Below are 22,306 nucleotides of genomic sequence, written 5' to 3' on the forward strand. Positions count from 1 at the left end.
TTGTTTGTTTCCTGAAGAGCACTCCCTTAATAAATCACCTTCTAAGATTCTTCACCTCAGGCTCTAATTATAGGGAAGCTGACATGAGGTACTATATAATATGCTCCCAGAAGAGAGGACTTTAAGTGTTCTTAACCATCCCTCCATGTTTGTTTTTGCCTTTATGTGTATCTTTCTGTCTCTTGTATCCCTTGTTCTGCAGGAAGCCACTTACCATGTTATAAAGGATACCCAAGCAGTCCTAACATGGGATCTAAGCAAGGAAGTGAGGTTTCCAGTCAGTAGTCATCTTAGCAATGGATCCTTCAGCCCCAATTGACTTTCCTTCCTTGATTTCTTGACAATAGCTTCATGACAGACTGAGAGTCAGAACCATCAACCAACCCACTCCCAAATTCCTCATCCAGAGACTGCTACATATGTTAGTTGGTTCCGTTTTCATTTTTGAAGATGCTCTAATGTTCCAGAATTTGGGATCTGGTTAGGGTAGAGTAAGGGGAGAATATGAGGAAAAGAATGCTGGCAGGGCTGGAACATGACTTTGCCACTAACTATAAAGCATATTTGATACAATTCCCCACTTCTATGATTTCCCCTACCTTACAGCAGGTAGAAGCATGGAAATAGCTAATCCTTTCGGTGCATTCCTAATTCCTTAAATTACATCTCTTCTACTAAGAAATAGCATAGTCTTCCTGTTTTCCTGACCAGACTTTAGCCCCATATATGTGAATGTTAAGGATTTGGAGCTTAGCCTCAGGGCATTGTATGTACCAACAGACTTTTTGTAGAGAGTGACATGATTTCCTATGCACTTTCAAAAGCTTATTCTGGATCCAGTGAGTGGAAAGGACTGGATGCAACCCACACTAAGCTGAAGAAGAAAGCAGATGAGGCGATTGTTATGTAAACCAAGTACAGCCACCTGTGATTTGAGGCCAGAGAACTGCAAGGTCAAAGACTGCCTGGGCTGTCTATCTATCAAACCCTATCTTAAGAAACAAAAATAAACAATAAAATAAGCCAGGTGGACAAGAATGGGAACATGCAGTCATGAGAACTATTTAGACTAGAAACTGAATACATGCTTGGTAACTGATGAAATATAGTTTAGTAAAACAAAAAAAAAACAAAGATAAGGATCTCCAGCTTTGACCTGGGATGATGGGTAAATAGCTGAGAGAGAAAATAGCTCCAAGCAAGAGGGAAAAATTTATGGGCATACAGAAACTGAATATAATTAAGCAGGTGCATCGCGGCATAATGCTAGAAAACGCCACATAATTCCCTATGGTGGTAGCTCTCTAATGCAGCTATGCAGAGATTAATCCATGAACTGTCTAGAGCAGAGACATGCAAGCTTTTTCCATAAAGGGACATACAGTAAATATTTTAAGTTTGGGAGATGGGTAGCCTCTATTTGCCACAGACAATACAATGAATGGGCACAGCTGTGTTCGGAGAAACCTTATTACAAAAAATGATGAAGGACAAACTTGGCTAGAAATCATAGTTGTCAGCCCTTCATATAAAAGGAAAATATATAAAGATCAGCTTGGAAAGCACCGCCTCCTCCATCTCTTCCTTGAAGCTTCATAGAACACATTATACATTCTATGCTCTGAAATGCTGCAAGGGAAAGGAAACCACTGGCCCTTGCTTGACCACAGCACTTCCTAGACTCACTGACTTCATTCCTTCCTTTTGTGTTACTCCATTAGCATCCAGCAAAAGTAATGCTCTACAGAATATGCTTTTAGAATACAGAACATGGACTGGGTACTACTGGAACAAAGAACATGCCATTTGACTTCAGTATCATGGCCCACGTGCTGGCTAGTTTTTATGTCAACTTGACGCAAGATAGAGTGAACTGAGAGGAAGGAAGCCCAATTGAAAAAATTCCTTGGTAAGATAGGACTATAGGTAACCCTGTAAGGCATTTTCTTAATTAGTGATTGATGTGGGAGGGCCCAGACCATTGTGGGTGGTGTCACACTTGGGCTAGTATTCTTGATTTCTATTAGTAAGGAGGCTGAGAAATCTATAAGGAGCAAGCCAAAAAGCTGCACTCCTTCGCGGCTTCTGCATCAGCTCCTGCCTCCAGGTTCCTGCTCTGACTTCTATCAATAACGAATAGTGTCTTAGTTATTTTTCTAGTGATGTGAAGAGATGCCATGACCAAGGGCAACTTATAAAACAAAGTATTTAATTGGATGTTTGTTTACAGTTTCAGAGGGTGAATCTATGACCATCATGGCAGGAAGCATGGCAGCAGACAGGCAGGCAGGGCACTGGAGCAGTAACTGAGAGCTTACATCCTGATCCACAAGTTGCAGAGAGAAAGGGCCCAGACCCGACATGGGCTTTTGAAACCTCAAACCCCACCTTCAGTGATATACCTCCTCCAAGAAGGCCATACCTTCTAATCCTTCCCCAAACAGTTCCACCAACTAGGGACCAAGCATTCAAATATATGAGCCTATGGGGGTCATTCTCATTCAAACCACCACAAACAGTAATATGGAAGTGCAAGCAAAATAAACTATTTCCTCCCCCAAGTTGCTTTTAGTCGTGGTGGTTCATCCCAGCAATAGTAACCCTGATGAAGACACCCACATTCTATTCTTGGGGGGGACCATAATAGAGACCTTCAAGATGGCTCAGCAGGTAAAAGCATCTGCCACAAAGCCTTATGACCTGAGTGCAATCCACAGAGCATAAATGGTAGAGAGAATCAACTCCCTAAAGCTGTTCCTTGACCTCCACATGTGCAACATAGGGCATATACGTACACACATGCACACGCGTGTGCGCACACACACAAAGCTTTAAGACAGAGTAGAAATTATCTATGACATGGATAAATTATAGATTTTTAAATAACAGAATCGAACACAATCAAATTCTTGTTCCACTGAGGTAAGCTAGATCAATAAAGGGCCTACTTCCAGATATGAGCCAGGTGCTCATCACATTTCCCACCTGGGCTACTCCAAAACCTTGAACAGAGTTTTTTTCCCCAGCATTTAGGTTTTTGTCCAGACCATTCCATCCTGTGAGGAGTAATTCAGCTTGTATCTCATCCTAACTCAAAGCCACATAGTGGGACCCCCTACTACATGGGGATTTGCTACATATAATATGACCCCTTTACCAGGCAAAGGTTTTCCATCAACTGACTCATAACCAGTTTGTTTCAACTACAGAGAGCCTGTGCTGGACAAAGTTACATTCCAAATCTTCCAGCCCAGTAGCTCCCAAATACAGCTGGCAGAAGAGAATTATGTAGGGAAGTTTAATATACTACAAATATTAAGACAGTATTGTAGACTTTCCTCATCAGAGTTCTCCTAGGGGTAGAACATTAGAACCAGATTTTAACAAGCCCCTGTATGATTTTTATGCAGCCATCCCAGACCAACTTGGGGCACTGATACAGCAATTTTTTTATTTAAAAGATGAGAATATCAACTCTCTGAGATGCTGGTCAGGACTAGGCCACAGGTACTCTTGAAAGGTTTGACTAGGCTTCTGAACTGTTTGCTCAGCTATTTATATATGGAATGGGAGAGTAAGTCATAAAACTATAAATGCAAATTAGCAGTAAGATTTAGTTTAAAATTTGATTTTGAAATAAAAACATCGAAGTTAAACTTTTTTTAAGTTTAACTGCAGAACTTTGCCAAGGTATGAATAACTGGTGACTTTGAAATTTTTGTAATACCCATATCCATGGGTTAGAAAAAGAAACACAGGGCTCGAGAAATGGCTCAGTGGTTAAGAGCGCTGACTGCTCTTCCAGAAGACCACCCAGGTTCAATTCCCAGCACCCACACAGCAGCTCACAACTGTCTGTAACTCAAACATCTGACACCCTTACCCAGACATATATGCAGGCAAAATACCAATGCACATAAAATAAAAAACATTATTTAAAAAACAGAAAAAAGAAAGAAAAAGAAACTCAAGTTTTGTTTAATGCTAAAGATCCTAGAAGCAACAGCTAGATTCTGGAGAGATACATGGACAGCCCTACAGCAGCCTTCTGGGGATTTTTAGCATCATCTCAGCATCCTAAATGTCAGTGATTGCCTGATTTTCACCTGGCCACATCTGTGCTCAAAAAGGTCCCACCAGAAAGCCATGTAATGAAACCTAGACAGAAAATGCAGAATCAACAGCCAGCAGTACCCTAGCTACAGCAAACCCCATTGTTCTAACAACTTGTGTCCAGAGCTTCCTATGAATTCTATTTTTCTGCAAGACTGTTTACTACAATCCACAACCCAATCACATGCAAAAAAGAGAAACAGAAGTGAATTGTAAGCCCCTTGAGAGCACAATGTGTGCCTTGCTTCGTTATCATTTACCCAGTGCATAACCTATGTGGCATCAAACAAGGGATGTTATAATCAACAAGTGGAATGAGAGAGCAACAAACTCAACACTGATCAAAAAAAAGGCAACTGGGATTGTAGAACACAGCAGGTACTTGGTACACACTATGCAGACAAATCCAGTTTGTGGCCTTACGAGGTGCATACTTGACCTCTCTAAGCTGTAATTCTTTTCATCAGCAAAATGAGGACAATCTATCTAATTCACAGCACTATGGAGATTAAGAAGAATATCTGTCCAGAATGCTAAGCACGATTACATAATGGCTGTTCAATAAAGGCAGAAACTGCTATAATTAGGACTAAAGGTATAATTGATTTCTTAGACATAGTTTCTGTCATTGTAAATAGCAGCCAATTCAATGCAAGGGACATTTTCTCCCTTGTGGAATAGACGGAAACCAATAGTGAGAACATGCTGGCTCCAGTTTATAGAGTAAAAGTGACAATCCGCAACCTAGATCTGTGCCACTGGATATTATATTATTATACAGGATGGGAGAAGTTACAAAAACTACAATTGTTTTAAACTCAGCCAGTTTGCACTGAGCACCTCTGAAGCTCCCCTTCCTCACAGCACATCCATCCAACATAGGGGACACGAGGGAAAACACTGCCAAGGTTCCCAGACACAATTTAGTGATAAAAATCAACTACTGTAAACTGAAGCCTGGGCTCAGCAGTCACATGGTCAAACCCCATGGGGATTGTGGAAACCCACCAGATTACAGATAATATCCATGAAACACACTTGTTCATACAACTAAGGAAGGTGCTTTACTTGGGGGGGGGTGAAATAAAATCAATTTTTTAACCATCACTGAGGTTTGGCTTCTTCTGTTTACAATTTCTATTCACAGGACAGAAGTCTGAGCTGAATCCACACACCATTCACTCTATCACATATCTACAGTAGAATACACAGCATGGTCCCCAGAGACACAGTTGTCTACGGCAGGCCTCTCTGAGAGTTGAGTTTCCCATGAGGAAGTTGAATAAAGATGCCTTATACAATTCTCTTTCCTGCCCAAACAGGCCCCCAATTCAAAGGCATCTCATGAAGAAGTCTTGAGAATGCTTCTTTGCTTCTCCCCATTGCTGTGTCTGAGTGATGGAGTAGTAGAATAGTATCTTCTCTAACTACTTTTAGTTCACAGTCAAGCTATTACAAATGTCCAAAGTTGGGTTGACAAAGCCCTGTTTGGATGAACTTTATGAGAAAAATACAGCTTTAAAATATCAGTTAAAAATAGCTTATCAACAAGGAACTACAAAAAAAGGAAAAGAAAAGAAAAAGAAGGGAAAAAAACCTATCTAAGAATTAGGATGCAGCCATAAAATAAGTTAGCACCTATGAGACTGTGCAAGTGAGGGGGCTGAAGAGATAGCTCAGAATTAGGAATACTTGTTTCTCTTGCAGAGGACCTGAGTTAGATTCCTAGCACCTACATGGGCAGCTAACAACCATCTATAACTCTAGTTCCAGGGGACTCAGCATCCTCTTCTGACCTCCACAGGTACCAGGCATACATGTGGTGCACAGACATACATGCAAGAAACATCAATATACATAAAATAAATAAATCTGGCCGGGCATGGTGAAGCCTTTAATCCTAGCACGGAGGAGACAGATGCAGGTGGATCTTTGTGAGTTCAAAGCCATCCTGATCTACATAGCAAGTTCCTGGCCAACCAGAGCTACACACTGAGACCCTGTCTCAAAAAGTCAAAAATAAATAAATCTGGAAAAAAAGAGAATGAACAAGCAGAAATGGAGGGCCACTAATGAAGTGTGCCTGTACTAACACCTTGTAAACTTGTTTATAGTATTATGAAAACTGAAGATATACCTAGCTTATGATCCAGAACATTCTATACTTTATACTCAAAAGACATAAAACTATATCCACTCAAAGCTTAAACACGATGGTGCAGAGTAGCGCTACTCATCACTGTCAAAATCTGAAAACTACCCAATATCCATCAACAAGAGCAAGCTACAATATTTGCATATATAGTAGAATACTATATAGCAATGATCACATATGGTATTTCAAACATCACTTTAGCAATAGCAGTCAGAAAAAAAATACACAGTACACAACTCACCTTATACAAAGTATAAAACATAGAGTTAATCTATGCTGTTAGAAGTCACAACAACAGGAATCGTAAAAACAGGAGATAAGTATAGCAAAACACCATGGGGTGGAGGATAATTCTGAAGTGTTGATCACATTCCACTTCTTGATTTGTGTGTATATTATATGTGTGTATTTACCTTTTCAAAATTGATTGAGTTGTACACTCAATGTAGGTCTTTCAATATTTCTATATCATATGTCAATAAAAACTTTAAAACATAAATCCATTAAGAGCCAATTTCCTGCAATGTCCCTAAAGTGCCACCTAGTGGCATAAGCTAAATGTATACAAAAGAAAAGTTTCACAGCAAGTAACTGCAAAGTACCCCATTTTAGCAGATGTACAGGGATTGGGTTAAAAACAGTGCCCTAAACTAAAACAGATAATGTGATCCCAAGGGGTGGACGCTCATGTTGCCTGCTGTATAGAACCCCCAGGAAGGAGTCGGAGGCAAGTGAAGCTCCAGCACACAGTAAGTTGGTACCAGTACTGATAATGCATACTTCTTCCACACTCTGCCTGTGATCAGCATGGTAGGAACACTGGAATAATCCAAGGCTAACAGCACTGAAGGCCAAAAACTGAGGCTTCCCCAGAATCCTCCACAAACAGGAGGTAGCAACATGTCACTAGTTTGTCAGCAGAGTGAGGTACTTTGGTAGGAGTTGAGAAGAACACCTGTTTTATCCTGTTTTCTCTGGTTTAGCTCCTTTTCAGGACAGCAAGCCTTTGAAGCTGCCAGTTGAATAAAGGTAGTTTTCAAGAGTCTTTCTGGTAAAGTCTGAAAGATGGTACATCTTGGTCAGAAAAAAATTTTCAAGGGAAAAAAAGAAATCTAGAAATCATACACACAGAGATGATGCTCGCTGAGTTGGGAGACTGTAGGATCAAACACTAAAGAACAGACAGGCCCCCTACTTCACACTTATTCATCTCCTTTGCCTTAGTTTCACTTATGTTAGAAGTCTCTTTGGACTTGTGTTCTCCATGAGAGAAGCTTGAAGAAAGATGGCCCACACGGGCTTCTTGCCAACAGATTCTCCTCCTTCCCATTTCTATTATGAGTAGAAACTGGTGATGACTCGGACCTGAGAATGATACAGGCAGAAGAAAAGCTCATAGAAGGTCACAGACATGAATAAGAAAGTGATTTGAATGTAGATGTGCTGCTAGCACCTGTAATCCCAGCACCAGAGAGGCTGAGAGAGGAAGATCGCAAACTGGAGGTCTGCTTGGACTACATAACAAGACTCTGCCTCATAAATAGCAAAAGCAAAACAAAACCAAAGAGCTGCTGAAGAGGCTCAGGGGTCTAGCATGTGTGAAGCCCTGGGTTTGATCCTCCCAATTACCACAAAAAAGAAACTAATTCTTTTACAAGTGTTCACGTGCTCTACACTAGCATTCATTCCGGGCTTGTGGCTACTCTGGTTATCCTGAGTTTCCTGTATTTTCCAACCAGATCTCATCCCTTTTGATCCATTTGGCATAGAGTGATAATAATTACAACAGCTCATATTGACTGTGTATGGCTGGTCATGTGTCAGACACTAAGTGACGTATAGACTTTTACTCTTTTAGTTATAAAAATAGACATTCCTATTATGTCCATTTTTAAGATGATGAAATCGAGGCAGGAAGACACTAAGTGCCTTGCCCAGAGTCTCAAAGCTAGTAAGACACAGATTCAAAGCCCAAGCCCATTTTCTTACTTACTTTCTCTGGCTGCATCTCTGAGCTCAATCCCTATTGTCTTCCACTGTCATGACCCATTAAAGCCAGAGTACATCTAGGACTGCTTCCTGTTTTCTATTACTATCTGGTGATGAAGAAGGAAAATGAAGAGAAGAGAAACAAGGACTTCAGGAGCCTAGATATCAACTGTAACTCACCCTCCTGGGGAAATGTGAGCTATCCTGTTACTCAAAAGGAAAATAGTGGTACCTACTGTCTATAGTCCTTATCAGTGAAGCATGAGGAAATGGGTCTAAACAAGACACATAGAACAGAACAGTTACATAAAGGTACCATGAGAAACTACACAATAGACGTTTGGACCTGGCTACCTTCTGAGAACAATGAACTGTGGAGGAGCTACAAGATAGGGCTATTACGCCTAGCTTCATGCTCCCATAATTCTTAGCAAAGCATGGCTGTATAGTCAGTCCATTCTATTAAAACCTGATGAACTTACTACACAAACAGATGGGAGTGACAAGAAAAAAACATGCCAGAAAAGTAAGCTTTATGCAATACAACAATATCAGGAGCATAATGGGAAGGAATTTAAAAAGTCACTAGTAGTGGGGTAGAGGTGCTTCAATTGAAATTTTTTAAATAAAATATATTCCTGATGTGCCTTGTTGGTTGCTAAAACATAAAAAAAAAAAAAAAAACAACTCTGAGACATGGATTCAAGAGTGGTGGCTTGCATGAGGAATGCCCCAGACGGGCTCATGGATTTGAACACTTAGTCCCCAGTTGGAGGGCATTTGGGAAGGTTATGGAAACTTTAGAAGGTTGAGCCTTGCTGGAGGAAGTATGTCATGGGAGTGAGCTTTGAAGGTTTACAGCCTTGCTCCCTTTCCTAGTCTCTTTCTCTCTCCATCCTTCCCTCCCTCCCTCTCCCCGTCTCTCTCTGCTTCTTCTGCATGGCTAAAAAATATGATCAGACAGTTTCCTGCTTTTGCCACTATGCCTGTCTGTTCCATGCCTTCGCCCACTATTATGGACCCTAACCCTCTGGAATCATAAGCTAAAATAAACCCTTTCTTCCCCAAGGTGCTTCTGGTCAGAGTATTTTATCACAGGGATAGAAAAATAACTAATGCATACAGTATAGCATCACAGTGGGAGCTGGTACTTGGGGTAGGCAGCAGACTTAGAATCACAGCAGCTTTGTGACAGTCCTGCTCTGGATAACCTTCACAACTTCCTGAGTTCTCTGAGCCTTAGTTTACTTATCTTCAAAATAAGGCTAGCAATCGAGCCCATAACCATGCCCATTAGAAGGATCAAATGAGTTAGCATTTGTAACGCACTAAGGAAGTTCACATGTTCTCTATGGTTTGTAGACTTCTCAAATCAATTCTATAGTGCACAGAAACACTTCTTCTTCTTCTTTTGGGTTTTTTTTTTTTGAGACAAGGTTTCTCTGTGTAGCCCTGGCTGTCCTGGAACTCACTCTGTAGACCAGGCTGGCCTCGAACTCAGAAATACACCTGCCTCTGCTCCCAAGTGCTGGGATTAAAGGCACAGAAACACTTCTTTATCATATAAAAGTTTAATTTTTTTGTTCCCTTTGGAAAGCACAATAAAGGTTACATGTGACCTTTTGCTGTAATAAATACAGACCACAGACCAGCATTAGAGGCTTTGGAGGGGACATCACTAATGAAGGCACTGTGACCATTTTAGATGAAAGTAAAAAAAAAAAAAAACTTCACATTTGGAAAATGACCGGTAGCGGCAGGTACTGGAAATTCTTTTTACCTTTTGATTAACAGACCTCTAGTTGATTGGTGACATAAAGCAAGTAATTTTTTCTCCATCTAAACATTTATCATAAAATTTCTAACACTTTCTGCAGGACTTTTTCAAGCTCTCTTTGTTTACAGGAGAAGTCTCTGCTACCTACTAGCTATGAGGCTGTAAGTGACTCACTTCCAATTGCTAAACCCCAACTTCCTTTGTGGTAAAATTACAGTGAAATGACAGACAAAAGCCTGAACATGAAGGTATGCACATTAAGTAGACTTAGGACATACTCAGGAAAGAGCAAGCAAACAGCTCCTATTAGTCAAGTCACAGCTTGGTAAGCCAAGGTTTCTGACATGGATAGGTAACTGCACATTTGTGTACAGCACAATGACATGGATTAAAATGCCTTGAATGGACAAGATGATGGTTCTGTGGGTAGAAGTGCTTGCTACACAAGTCTGATGACCTGAGTTCATTTACAGAAACCTATGGTGGAAGAGCAGAGCCAATCCCCCTCCCCCAGACACACACACCATGGCTTATGTGCACCCACATTCACACACACACACACACACACACACACACACACACACACCATACACACAATAATAATAAAGTAAAAACACTCCATGTATGGCAGGGAAATGGTACCAAGTTCATCCCTTGAGGCCAGAGGCTACAGTGGTTCTTTACTACCTATAGTACTACAAAACCACTGGGATAGAGTCTGAGAAAGTGCTTAGGAATACAAATGGTAAGCAAATATACAGTCCCTGAGTTAACAATGGTTTAAATCAGGATTTGTCAAGTTTATAAGTGATCAAAAACATTCCAGCAACCATTATGCTTTTCCCTCTCAGTACAATAATCTAAATTACATGAGATACTCTACTTTATCACATAACAGGTTTGTGCTAAATATGTTGGGGCCCCTGTATCCTAATATAGGCATTCTGAACATATACAAGATAAGTTAGGCTAAGTTATAATGCTAAAAAGGTCAGAAGTATTAAATATAGTTTCAATTTATACTATTTTCAACTTACAATGAGTTTATGTAGATATAATCTTGTCATAAATGAAAGACCATTTGTATAATATCACAGCATGATATTGGGATAAGCTACCATCTGAGACCATCTTTGAGAACTCTTTTTTTTCTTTTTTCTTTTTTTATTGGTTATTTTATTTATTTACATTTCAAATTTTATCCCCCTTTCCAGTTTCCCCTTCAAAAGCCCCCTGCCTCTATGAAGGTGTTCCCCCACCCACCTACTTCTACCTCAGCAGCCTGTCGTTCCCCTATCATGGGTCATCAAGCCCCCACAGGACCAAGGGGCTCCCTTCCCAGTGATGCCAGATAAGGCAATCCTCTGCTACACATGCAGTTGGAGCCATGGGTACCCCCTGTGTACTCTTTGATTGGTAGTTTAGTCCCTGGGAGCTTTGAGGGATCTGGTTGGTTGACACGGTTGTTCTTCCTATGAGGTTGCAAACCCCTTCAGCTCCTACCGTCCTTGCCCTAACTTCCCCATTGGGGTCCATGCACTTAGTCCAATGTTTGATTGCATATATCCACATGTGTATTGTTTAGCTCTGGCATAGCCACTCAGGGGACAGCTATACCAGGCTGATGTTCACAAGCGCTTCTTGGCATCAGCAATAGTCTCTGGGTTTCGTGTCTGCATATGGGATAAATCCCTAGGTGGAACAGTCTCTGGATGGCCTTTCCTTCAGTCTCTGCTTCACTCTTTGTCCCTGCATTTCCTTTTGACAGAAGGAATTCTGGATTAATATTTTCCTCAACTGGGGCCATGCCTATTTGCACCAGATAAAAAGGTGTTATACCTCAAGTCTAAGAACTGGCTGCACATTGAAGGCCACAGGTACGGGTTTGTGATAATCTTGAAGTGCCAGAAAGAAAGCCCTCAAGGAACTAAGAACATTGGACGGAGGTCAGGTACTTTTATGGAAGAATAGAATGAAGGACTGAAGGCCCTCAAGGAGTTAGGAACTCCACAAGAAGACCAACAGCAACGACTAACCTGGACCCTTGGGGCTCTCAGAGTCTGAACCATCAAACAAAGAGCATACACAGTTGGACTTAGGCCTCTGGCACATATGTAGCAGGCATGCAGCTCAGTCTTCATGTGGTCCCCCAACCACTGGAACAGGGGCTGTCCCTAAAGCTGTTGCCTGTCTGTATAATCTGTTCCAGAACAGGGCTGCCTTGTCTGGCCTCAGTGAGAGAGGCTGCACCTAACCCTGCAGAGACTTGATACAGCAGGGTTGGGGGATACCCAGGGGGCCCCACTCTCTCAGAGAAGAAGGAGGGGGGAAGGGGAGAAGGATTGTGGGAGGGGGTGACCGGGAAGGGGAACAGCAATTGGGATGTAAAACAATTAATTAGTTAAAGGAAATTTAAACTCAAAACTGAAAATAAACCTGTAAGACATAATCAAAAGCAGATAAAACCTAATATTAACACAAAGATGATTATCAAAAAACAAAGCTCATCTCACCCATGATAAAAGTTAAAACAGAACAAATTTAAAATGCACAGTTCTGATTACAACTCTCCCAGATAAAAGTAGGTAACTTGTGAAAGAAAAAATAAAAATAAAAGCATAGATTGCTATCAGGTGGCTTGTAGGTTCCACACCTCCAGCCCCTGGGGATCTGATGCCCTCTTCTGGTCTCTAAAGGCTACGGAACTCACTTGTATATAGCCCCACACAGACACTCCTACACATTATTTAAAAATAAAAAGAAATCTTTTTGAAATTTTAGACTATACACAGTTATGCAGTACTAAGTCAGAAAATAATCATTTCATCTGGGATCAGCCCATTACTAGAAATAATAGATGTGTTGAAAGATACAGACAAGTGGCATTCAGGAAGAAATAAACAGAAAAGCAAAGCCCATGGAGATATGGCTCAGAGTGCTCTAAAATTAAACACATGATTTTCCGGATGGAAAATGTACACTGTCACTTGGCATAAATTTAAATCTATGACTAGCCATATCACAGTGACGTTGAAACAGAACATTGAGACTACGGTTTTAAAAGCTCTCCCAGAGAAAAGGCAAAGTCACTCCAAAGGAACCAAAAACTAGATTGGTGATGGACTCTTCAGTGATAGTAGCAGCCCAATAAATGATAGATAAGAAGGAGTTGATGTACTTTAAATGGCAAGGAAGGATAACCTACAGTCTGCAATTCTGACCATAGAAAAACTAGCATTTAAGGTGCTAAGTGTTTGGCTATCTGAAGAAGTGGATTACAGCTAGGTAACCTGTTTTTATAAACTGTTTATTTGAACCTGAGAACTGCTAGAACTACTGCAACACAATTTCTCCATTTCTGGGAGCATGCTCTATTAAAGTCGCTTCCAACAGTCATTTTATTCTGGCAGAGTTCCGAATGACATTTAAAAATTCTAGACATCTTATCTAGAGTATAAGCCAGAAAAGGCTTTTCCCCCTGTTCTCTTCAATCCTTGACTACAAAAGGTATTTTTCTTAAAACTGCATTTTCCCCACCACAACAGCTACTTTAAGCTTCTACCAATTCCTACATGCTATACCATCAAATGCTTAGCAGAACACAGATCTGTTCCTCTTAAAGCATGTCCAGGGCTGTGACATGAGATGATTCAATGGAGTGGGTCCTAGTATGGAAGCCTCTGAGTCTGTGTTGCGTTAAGTATGTTGATGAGAAGCCATCAAGCATAGTTGAGGGAAAGGATGGCTTAAACTGGTTTTCCCTGCTCTCACCTGCTCTGTGCAGACTCAGAGGCCTCCATACTAGGACCCACTCCATTGAGTCATCTCATTTTGCAGAAGAAATAGATCCAAGGGCATAATTTACACAGTTCCTCCAAGGTCAGGGAGTTACACAGTAGCCCATTTAAAAGAGTTATTCAGCATCATCCTAGATAAAGATAAATCCTTGGTTTACATCTTCTTCCCCTGATCACCAAAATTCTCATTAACATACTGTTGGCCTACATTTCGGCAGAAAACAGTCACACTTGGGAAGAAAATGAAAAGTGGCATGTTAGGTGACAAATTTTGTAAATTCACTTCAGAATAATTTAAGTTTCTCATAAATAAAAGATTCTACTTTTAAAAATTTTCCGTTTCATATGTAACATTCTCTCTTCCTTTCCTCTAACTCCTCCCATGCCCACTAATTTTCAAACCCAGGACCTCTTATTATTACACATGCACACACACAAACACACATACAGAGAGAGAGAGAGAGAGAGAGAGAGAGAGAGAGAGAGAGAGAGAGAGAGAGAGAGAGAGAGACTTATAAATACAATCTGCTGAGCCCCTTTAGTGTTGCTCATGTGTACCTGTGTCTACAGCAAAACACTTGGGGCTGGATAGTCTATTAGAAGATTTGTCCCTGGAGGAGATTGAATCAATCAATCAATTCAACCAATGACTATTTCTGTTTCTATGTTTCTCTCTCTGTTTCTCTGTTTTCCTCTGTTTCTCTGTTTCTCTGTACCCCCCTCCCCCCCCTCTCTCTGCAGCGATTACTATAGCATTTTATCTAGGGATAGGGCCATGTGAGATTTCCCCCACCCATGATGGCATGTTGGCATGTCTACTGGTGCTATCATTTTTCAGGTCTTGTTTATGTAGTCATATTACTAAGATTTCAAGGGTATAGCTTTCCTGCCATATATAAAAAATACTACCATGCAGCAGATATCCTGGTCCTCTGGCTCTTAAAATCTTCCTTCTCCCTCTTCCTCACTGTTACCTCAGCTTTAATTAGTGTGGAAAGTTGTACTGTAGATGTATCAATTAGGATTGGACATCACAGTCAGTTGTTGTCTGCATTTGACCAGTGTGGCTTCCCATAATGGCCTGTGCTGAAGAAAAGAGGAGGAGGAAGAGAAGGAGGATGAGAATGAGGAAGAAGAAGAGGAGGAGACAGAGAAAAAGAAGAAAAGGAGGAGAAGAGGAGGAGTTGTTTCTTTGAATGGGGGTGAAAAATTATACGTATCTATGGGTAAAGGGGTAAGTATTTAGAATGTAGTTAAAATTATACTGGTTTAGGGAAGTAGCAATAATAGGATCTCTAGGTTCTATGGCCTTATCAATCACTGGTAGAAGACTGTGTTCACAGTATCAGGCATGATTTCCCTTCTACTGAGAAGGCATTACATCCAAACAGATGGCTGTTGGTTATGCCCAGGAAATAATGCCACTACTACATGTTGTCTTTCTAGTCTTTGTTGTGGTCCATAGGCATTACTGATCCCCTCTCTTCTTTGGCAGTTTCTATTACTATGAAAGTTAGTCTTCAGAAGGAGGCTTCTAGGTCAGACCCAGCTCAATCCCTCTAAGTTCTATATTCAAAGCAAATAGCATCTTCAGCAATAGAATTTTACCTTCAATCTCTGGGAGGCAACCAAGAATAACAGCAATAGCCCATACTGCTTTGAGAGTCTATAAAACATTGTACTTAACAAGATAACCCAGATCAAGGGTCAAACACTGTATATTCCCTCTTATTTGTGAATCTTAATTTCAAACTTTTGGATGTGAATATATAACATGGAGTAACTACAGATACAAAGAAAGTAAAAGGGAACACTGAGGTGGGGAGAAGGCAATCTATGGAGGGGACAGTAGAATACTAATGCTAAGAAGGGGGAAATAAGAAAAAGGTGAGGAAAGGGCCTTAATTGTGTACTGAGGGTGGCAGGCTACACATAAGATGGAGGGAACAGGATAAATAACACTAAGGATGTTTTAAAAAGCCACAAGAGATCATATAATTTCATGTTTATTTAAAATCACATATTCTATATGTAAGCATATGTCTGTGCACATACACACTGTGTGTGTGTGTGTGTGTGTGTGTGTGTGTGTGTGTGTGTGTTTTAGATGAAGCTATCTCTAAGAATGACACTGCTCCCCTCAGAAGCCATAAACCATCTAACAAAAACTCCAGTGATAGGCATGAAAATCCTCCTTTTTGCATTGTTGAATAAAAGATAGCTATTAATACATATTAATTCCTGTGTTGAGGGCTAAGAATTAAGCAGCAGAATGTACTTTTGAAAGATGATAAATACGTCAGTTTGAAGAGTGGTGCAATGAAGGAGTAGGCGGTAGTGTCTTGCTGTGTATCTGACTAGCCTTTTCTCTGTCTTGTTCCAGCTCTGGCAGAATTTGAAATGGCTAAGAAGGACTCTGGAAAACCCCAGACAAAGGTGGTTTCCTGCTTGCAGCCTGCCAGCCTGCCAGCCTGCCAGCCTGCCAGCCTGCAGGTCTCTGTGGGCGGTATTCAAGGACATCTGAAATTTCTGACAAGCACCCGTGGATGTGTGGGTGCAACTGCTGCTGAGCACAGCACAGCCATCCTGGAGGAACTCTCCACAAACGTAATCACACTGACAGGAAATGTTCTTAAAGGTAAAGTGTATTTCCACACACCACTCACAACTTGCTGTTTGTGGAGATGAACAATTGGACTCTGCCATCAAGATTATAATTGCTGCTGGTGGTGTCACCCCACATATCCACCAATCTCTGACTAGGAAGAAAAGACAACAAAAAATTGTCTAGGGATGTCTGGATCCCTTATATTATGTCAGAACTCCACTCATAACAGCCATCTGGGGCAGGTAACTCCAGCGCACTGTATAAAATATAGCTTTTGTCTTTCATAATTGTAGCTGAACAAGTTGGATGTTTACATAGCTTTCTAATCAACCAAATGTCTGCATTTCAATCTTAATCATACTTAATGTTTACTGTGCCTTCAAAGAAGCAGGTTTGGATTAAGCTAACTAAGCTTTTACAACTGGATTTATAGGCAGGAGAGATGAATGGCTCAGTGGTTAAGATTGTGGACTATTGTTGCAGAGGGTCCAAGCTCAGGTCCCAGCACACGATCTCCAGGAACTCCGGCTCTTTAGGATCCCACACCCTGGTCTTGGCCTTGTGGGCACTTGAACAAACCCACACAGACATACACATAATTAATAATAAAATGAAGTTTTAAAACTCGATTTTCACTGTGAGACAGGAGTCACAGTAGCAAATACACAGACACGTATATATGTGTGTGTGCATATGTATGTATGTGTATGTGTATGTATATATGTATGTATGTATGTATGTACATAGCCCAAACTGAGAAAAGAAATACAGAAAGCTCATGCCTGTTATACAGACACAGGCAGTATGAGTCAGTCTTCTGTGCACTAAAGTTAAATGTATACATATTTCAATATGTTATAGCAAAAGGTCTCAAAAATTTGTTTCACTAATTTTTCAATTATAGAGAAAAATACATGAAAATTCAAAATTAGCAACATTCTGTACTGTTCATGCAAAAAATTTTCTTGTTATTTCATCACATATATTTGAAAGTTGTCAAGGAGATACTACTTCATTTTTGTTTTTTACTGTTGTTGGGTTGGAAGCACATTTCTGTATTTAGTGTTGCTGGGATGAAACTGAGGGTCTTGCACAGACTAAACAAGTGCTCTAACCCCAACTCCATGTTATCCTCTTACAAATACATCTAGCACTGCTAAAGATGGGTTCACTTAACAAAATTACAGTAGTAGGCTCTCCCCTACTGTGCCCAGACAGAACTCTCTTCTCAGGGACTACTACTCTCTCATAGCTCTGTAAGCACTGGGACTGCTCCTCATGCGTCCTCCAGAGCACCAACTTAAGCTCCCTTTCCTGCTCTCTGTCCTCCTGAATCCCGGGTGGGTCCTTGAATGTCTCAGGACCTCCTGCACAGCTGTCTCTTACATTAGGCTTTTCCTGTACAGTAGAGCTCTGTATCTTTCAGCCACCTTAAACAGAAAGGTTCTCCTGTTTCTTTAAAAAGCCACCTCACTGGTCACCTTCCTTATTGCCTGAGTTTTCTTAGTCTGGAGACAAAAAGGATTAAGATGGCAGCTCTTCCCCTGCCTTCACTTCCGGTGCTATTTTAGTAGTCAAAACCCTGCCATGAGGAGCACTTGCTGCAAGAAGCTGGGAAATGAGTGTTATAAATAGGAAAGCTCCAGGTAATATTCATCTAGAGGAAGCCCTAATTCATCAACTATAATACTAATACAAAATTTAAAAGATAATATTTGACATACACACCAATTTTTTGTGAACCCATGGCTCTATCACAATTGCCATAAGAAATTTGCCATGAAAATAATACTAGTGAAGGGACTAAGCTATTCAAGCATCAGATAATCCCTAAGCCTTTAAAAAAAAAAAAAAGAGCCCTGCCAGGCAGTGGTGACACATGCCTTTAATCCCAGCACTTGGGAGGCAGAGGCAGGCGGATTTCTGAGTTCGAGGCCAGCCTGGTCTACAGAGTGAGTTCCAGGACAGCCAGGGCTACACAGAGAAAACCTGACTCAAAAAACAAAAAAACAAACAAAACAAACAAAACAAAAACAAACAAACAAACAGTCTAAACTTCATAAAAGCCTCTATGGATATATTCCCATAGTCATGGATATATTTCCAAAGTCAGATTGATGGTCCATATAGAGCAAAAAAAAAAAAAAATCAAGACCATTTAATAGAGCAAAAGCAAGATTCAAAAATCTTTAAGTTCTCTATAATAAAATCTCCTATGCATTGATAAAAATGATCTCATGAGAGAGTGAACAAGAAGGAGCAGAGACATGAGGAAGATAATGAAACAAACTGGAAACTGAGACAATTTGAAAGTCCCTGCCAAATATAAAATCAGCTTTCACTTACAATTCTTCAAGAGAGGCTACTCATGTAACCTGTAGAACGTAACTTTATTGCATAATATACAAATGAGGTAGCGGATGAGAGCAATTTGGCAACACTCAGAGCAGGACTTTAAGATGGGTGTTCTAGTGTTTCCTAAACACTAAGCCCTTGGAACAGATAAGTGTTTTGGAAATAAAAGGATGGTCGGAAAAGCTAGGAAACTGTCAGCCTTTACAAAACTGACCTTTGTTTGTGTTTTGCTATAGGACTTCAAAGCCTTTGGTGGGTTTGTGTGCACTGTCAATCTCCTAGAGGAGTTAAGTAAAGCACCTTGCAAATTCATTTTACCACAAACCCCTATTAATGTCTCCCAGATGGTTTCATCCCAGGTAGCTTTGGAAATGCTCTGATGTCACATGCACGTGACTATTTAACTGTTCCTAGTTTGGCATGGCACAAAACTAAATACAACCACATGTTTACTATCCAGGACTTTATGTATTAAATAGATGTTTCCCATTTAAAGTGAAAAAAGGGAAGTAAGAAGAGGAAAGTGGTCTGGGGATTTTCTGCCTACATTCCTTACACACCTGCTCCTGTAGTCTGAAATCTGGAAATTGGAGCTGGATGCCCAGCTCAGCACTTATGTCTTTCTGGGAATCTGGTAAACAACAGGGGAGACTTATTCATTAATATCAACTTGAGAATTCCCAGTTCTCCCTGTCAAATTTTCTGTCACTAAATCCCAAGCAGGCAAGATGCTCTGGGCAACCAGCTCAGATAAAGACAGCTAGTAGCAGCAGTGCTTTCCAGATAAGCATCCCAGAATGCCTGCTAATGCTATTGTGACCAAGTCCAGGTTTGCTGTGGATACAAAGTGGGAGTCTCAATTTCTTTGTGCCTTCAGCAGGAGGGTGTGGAGAAAGTCACAGTTACAAGTGAGCACAACAGATCTACCACCTGTCTTGATGTCCATATAGATACTTAGACTCCCAGGATTGAGAGAAAGAGGGTGTAAACACTTCAGTTTAGGAAGGGCTCTACTATTTACTAGCTGTGGACCCTTGGTAACTTACTTAAACCTGCCATTCTCCTTGTCAATAAAAAAAGAATATTAGTACCTACTTCATAAGAGTTTGGGGAGATAAAATTATGCATTAAAAGTGATTAGTACAACAGTGGTGGCGCACACCTTTAATCCCAGCACTTGGGAGGCAGAGGCAGGCGGATTTCTGAATTCGAGGCCAGCCTGGCCTACAGAGTGAGTTCCAGGACAGCCAGGACTATACGGAGAAACCCTGTCTCAAAAAACCAAAAAACAAAAAACAAAACAGAAAGAAAAAAACAAAAGTGATTAGTACAATGTCTGGTCTGATGCAGATGCTAAATTAACATAGTTAATAATTTTGCATAAGCACAAATTATAACATAGGATACACTTTGGGTAGAACTAGGGATTGACACAAATAGCAAGGACTCAATTACCACTTCTTAACAAGTCAATATCTCTTGAAGCCGGTGCCAAATTCTAGAAAAAGATTCTTCACTTGTTTATATGCAGATCAGGAAGAACTGGGCTCTTTATTATCCTTCAGACCAAAGCAAAAAGCCAATACCTCATGGCATTTGTATCTTTTTTTTATTGGATGTCTTACTTACATTTCTGATGTTCTCCCCTTACTCCATCCCCCCTCCATGCCCAGGAACCCCCTATCCCCTCACCCCACCTCCTGCTCCCCTGTGGATGTGCCCCTACCTACCCCTCCACTCCCACCTCCCCACTCTCAAATTCCCACCCACTGGGGTGTCCATCCTTCATGAGACCAAGGATCTCTTCTCCCACCTATGCCTGACAGGGCCATCCTCCCTTACATATACAGCTGAAGCCCTGGATCCCTCCCTAAGTGCTCCCAGGCTGGTGGTTTAGAACCTGGGAGCTCTACTTGGTTGGTATTGTTGCTCTCCTCATGGGGCCGCAAACCCTTTCAGCTCCTTCAGTCTTCACTCTAACTCCTCCATTGGGAACCCCATGATCAGTTCAATGGCTGGCTGTAAGCATCTGCCTCTGAATATGTCAGACTCTTGCAGACCTCTAAGGAGGCAGCTATATCAGGCTCTTGTCAAAATGTACTTCCTGACTTCCACTTCAGTATCTACCTTTGGTGACTGCACATGGGATGGATACCCAGGTGGAATGGTCTCCAGATGGCCCCTCCTTCAGTTTCTGTCCCTCACTTTGTCTCCATATTTGCTCCCATGAGTATTTTGTTACTCCTTCTAAAAAGGACCAAAGCACCCCCACTTGTTCTTCCTTCTTCATGAGCTTCATGTGGTTGGTGAGTTGAATCTTGGGTGTTTCAAGGTTCTGGGATAATATCCAATAATCAGTGAGTGAATACCATGTGTGTTCTTTTGTGATTGGCTTACTTCACTCAGGATGATATTTTCTAGTTCCATCCATTCGAGAAATTCTTAGGTATTTGTATCTTTGGATTAGTGGTTGCTAAAGACCATGTAATTGTGTGAAGAAAGGATATGCAAATGCTACAAATGGTTTCCAAGACTGATGCTGAGACTCACCACATCAAAAGATATGTCCTGTTCCACACAGAGCAACAAAATAGAAATCTTGACTCTCCATAGCCATCTCTCAACATTTTCACCAACAGCTAGAAGTGACCTTTAGCACTATGTATACTACCCATGGGTTTCCTGTTCCCTCTCATTTCCAAATCTGGATGGGGAAGCCCATGGTAGCACACAGGCAAAGGTGACACAGTGAACTTACAGGGAAAACAGATTCTGAATACACACTCTCCCTTTCCAGCTCTTTCAGTTTATTAATCTGAGTGGAAATGGCATCCTTAAGAAAAATACTGTGGGCCCAAGCCAGAGCACAGGCTAACAGCCACTTATTTTCAGTATATGTGGAATTAACACACCTCCTAAACTGTCATTGAACATATGGTCATTCAGGCTGCATGTACTATACAGAACACCCATGTCCCCTGACCCCAATTACAGATACACCCTTCTACTTCTCTTTGTGTAGAAAAACTACACACAACTCCCAAGAACCAGAACTGAAAGTGTAATTGTTAGCTTACTAAAGAAACTTCCTTTTCCACATGAGACCATACCTGAATTAGGAGAAATTAACTGCTATTTTCTTAATCCAGAAATTAATTGGAGACTCCAATGCAAAGTAGCATCTTGGTCGGACAACAGTTTGAAGAAATCAAATATGTCACCTACCTGTGTTGGACATGGTCGTGGAGGAAGTGCCGGTGGTGGAGGCAATAATCCTGAGTTAGCAGCTAAAAAAAAAAAAAGAATACTGTTAAGAACCACCTTTCCATAAAAAGACAAAAATGTATTCAACTAATAATATTGATGACATTTAGCATGCTTCTGTTTATTAAATCCCTTTGAAGGCTTAATTTTTTTAAGTCTATACTATTCACAATAGCAAAATTATATTATAAGCCTAGGTATCCATCAGCAGATTAATGGATAAAGAACCTCCATATATATATATGGGA

The 22,306-nt window shown here is 40.8% G+C and overlaps 1 protein-coding gene across 1 annotated transcript in view; it reads right to left on the minus strand.

Moving 5' to 3' along the window:
• Reps2 (RALBP1 associated Eps domain containing 2) overlaps positions 1 to 22,077 on the minus strand; it is a 48,560-nt gene extending 26,483 nt beyond the window's left edge. Inside the window, exon 1 of the mRNA XM_028762145.1 lies at positions 22,020 to 22,077. The gene's annotated coding sequence lies outside the window, so the exon portion shown is untranslated. The remainder of the gene's footprint in view (positions 1 to 22,019) is intronic.
• Positions 22,078 to 22,306: the final 229 nt, after the last annotated feature.

The sequence above is a fragment of the Grammomys surdaster genome, unplaced genomic scaffold, assembly GCF_004785775.1.
Source record: "Grammomys surdaster isolate TR1022 unplaced genomic scaffold, NIH_TR_1.0 131, whole genome shotgun sequence".
In the NCBI taxonomy this organism is placed as follows: Eukaryota; Metazoa; Chordata; class Mammalia; order Rodentia; family Muridae; genus Grammomys; species Grammomys surdaster.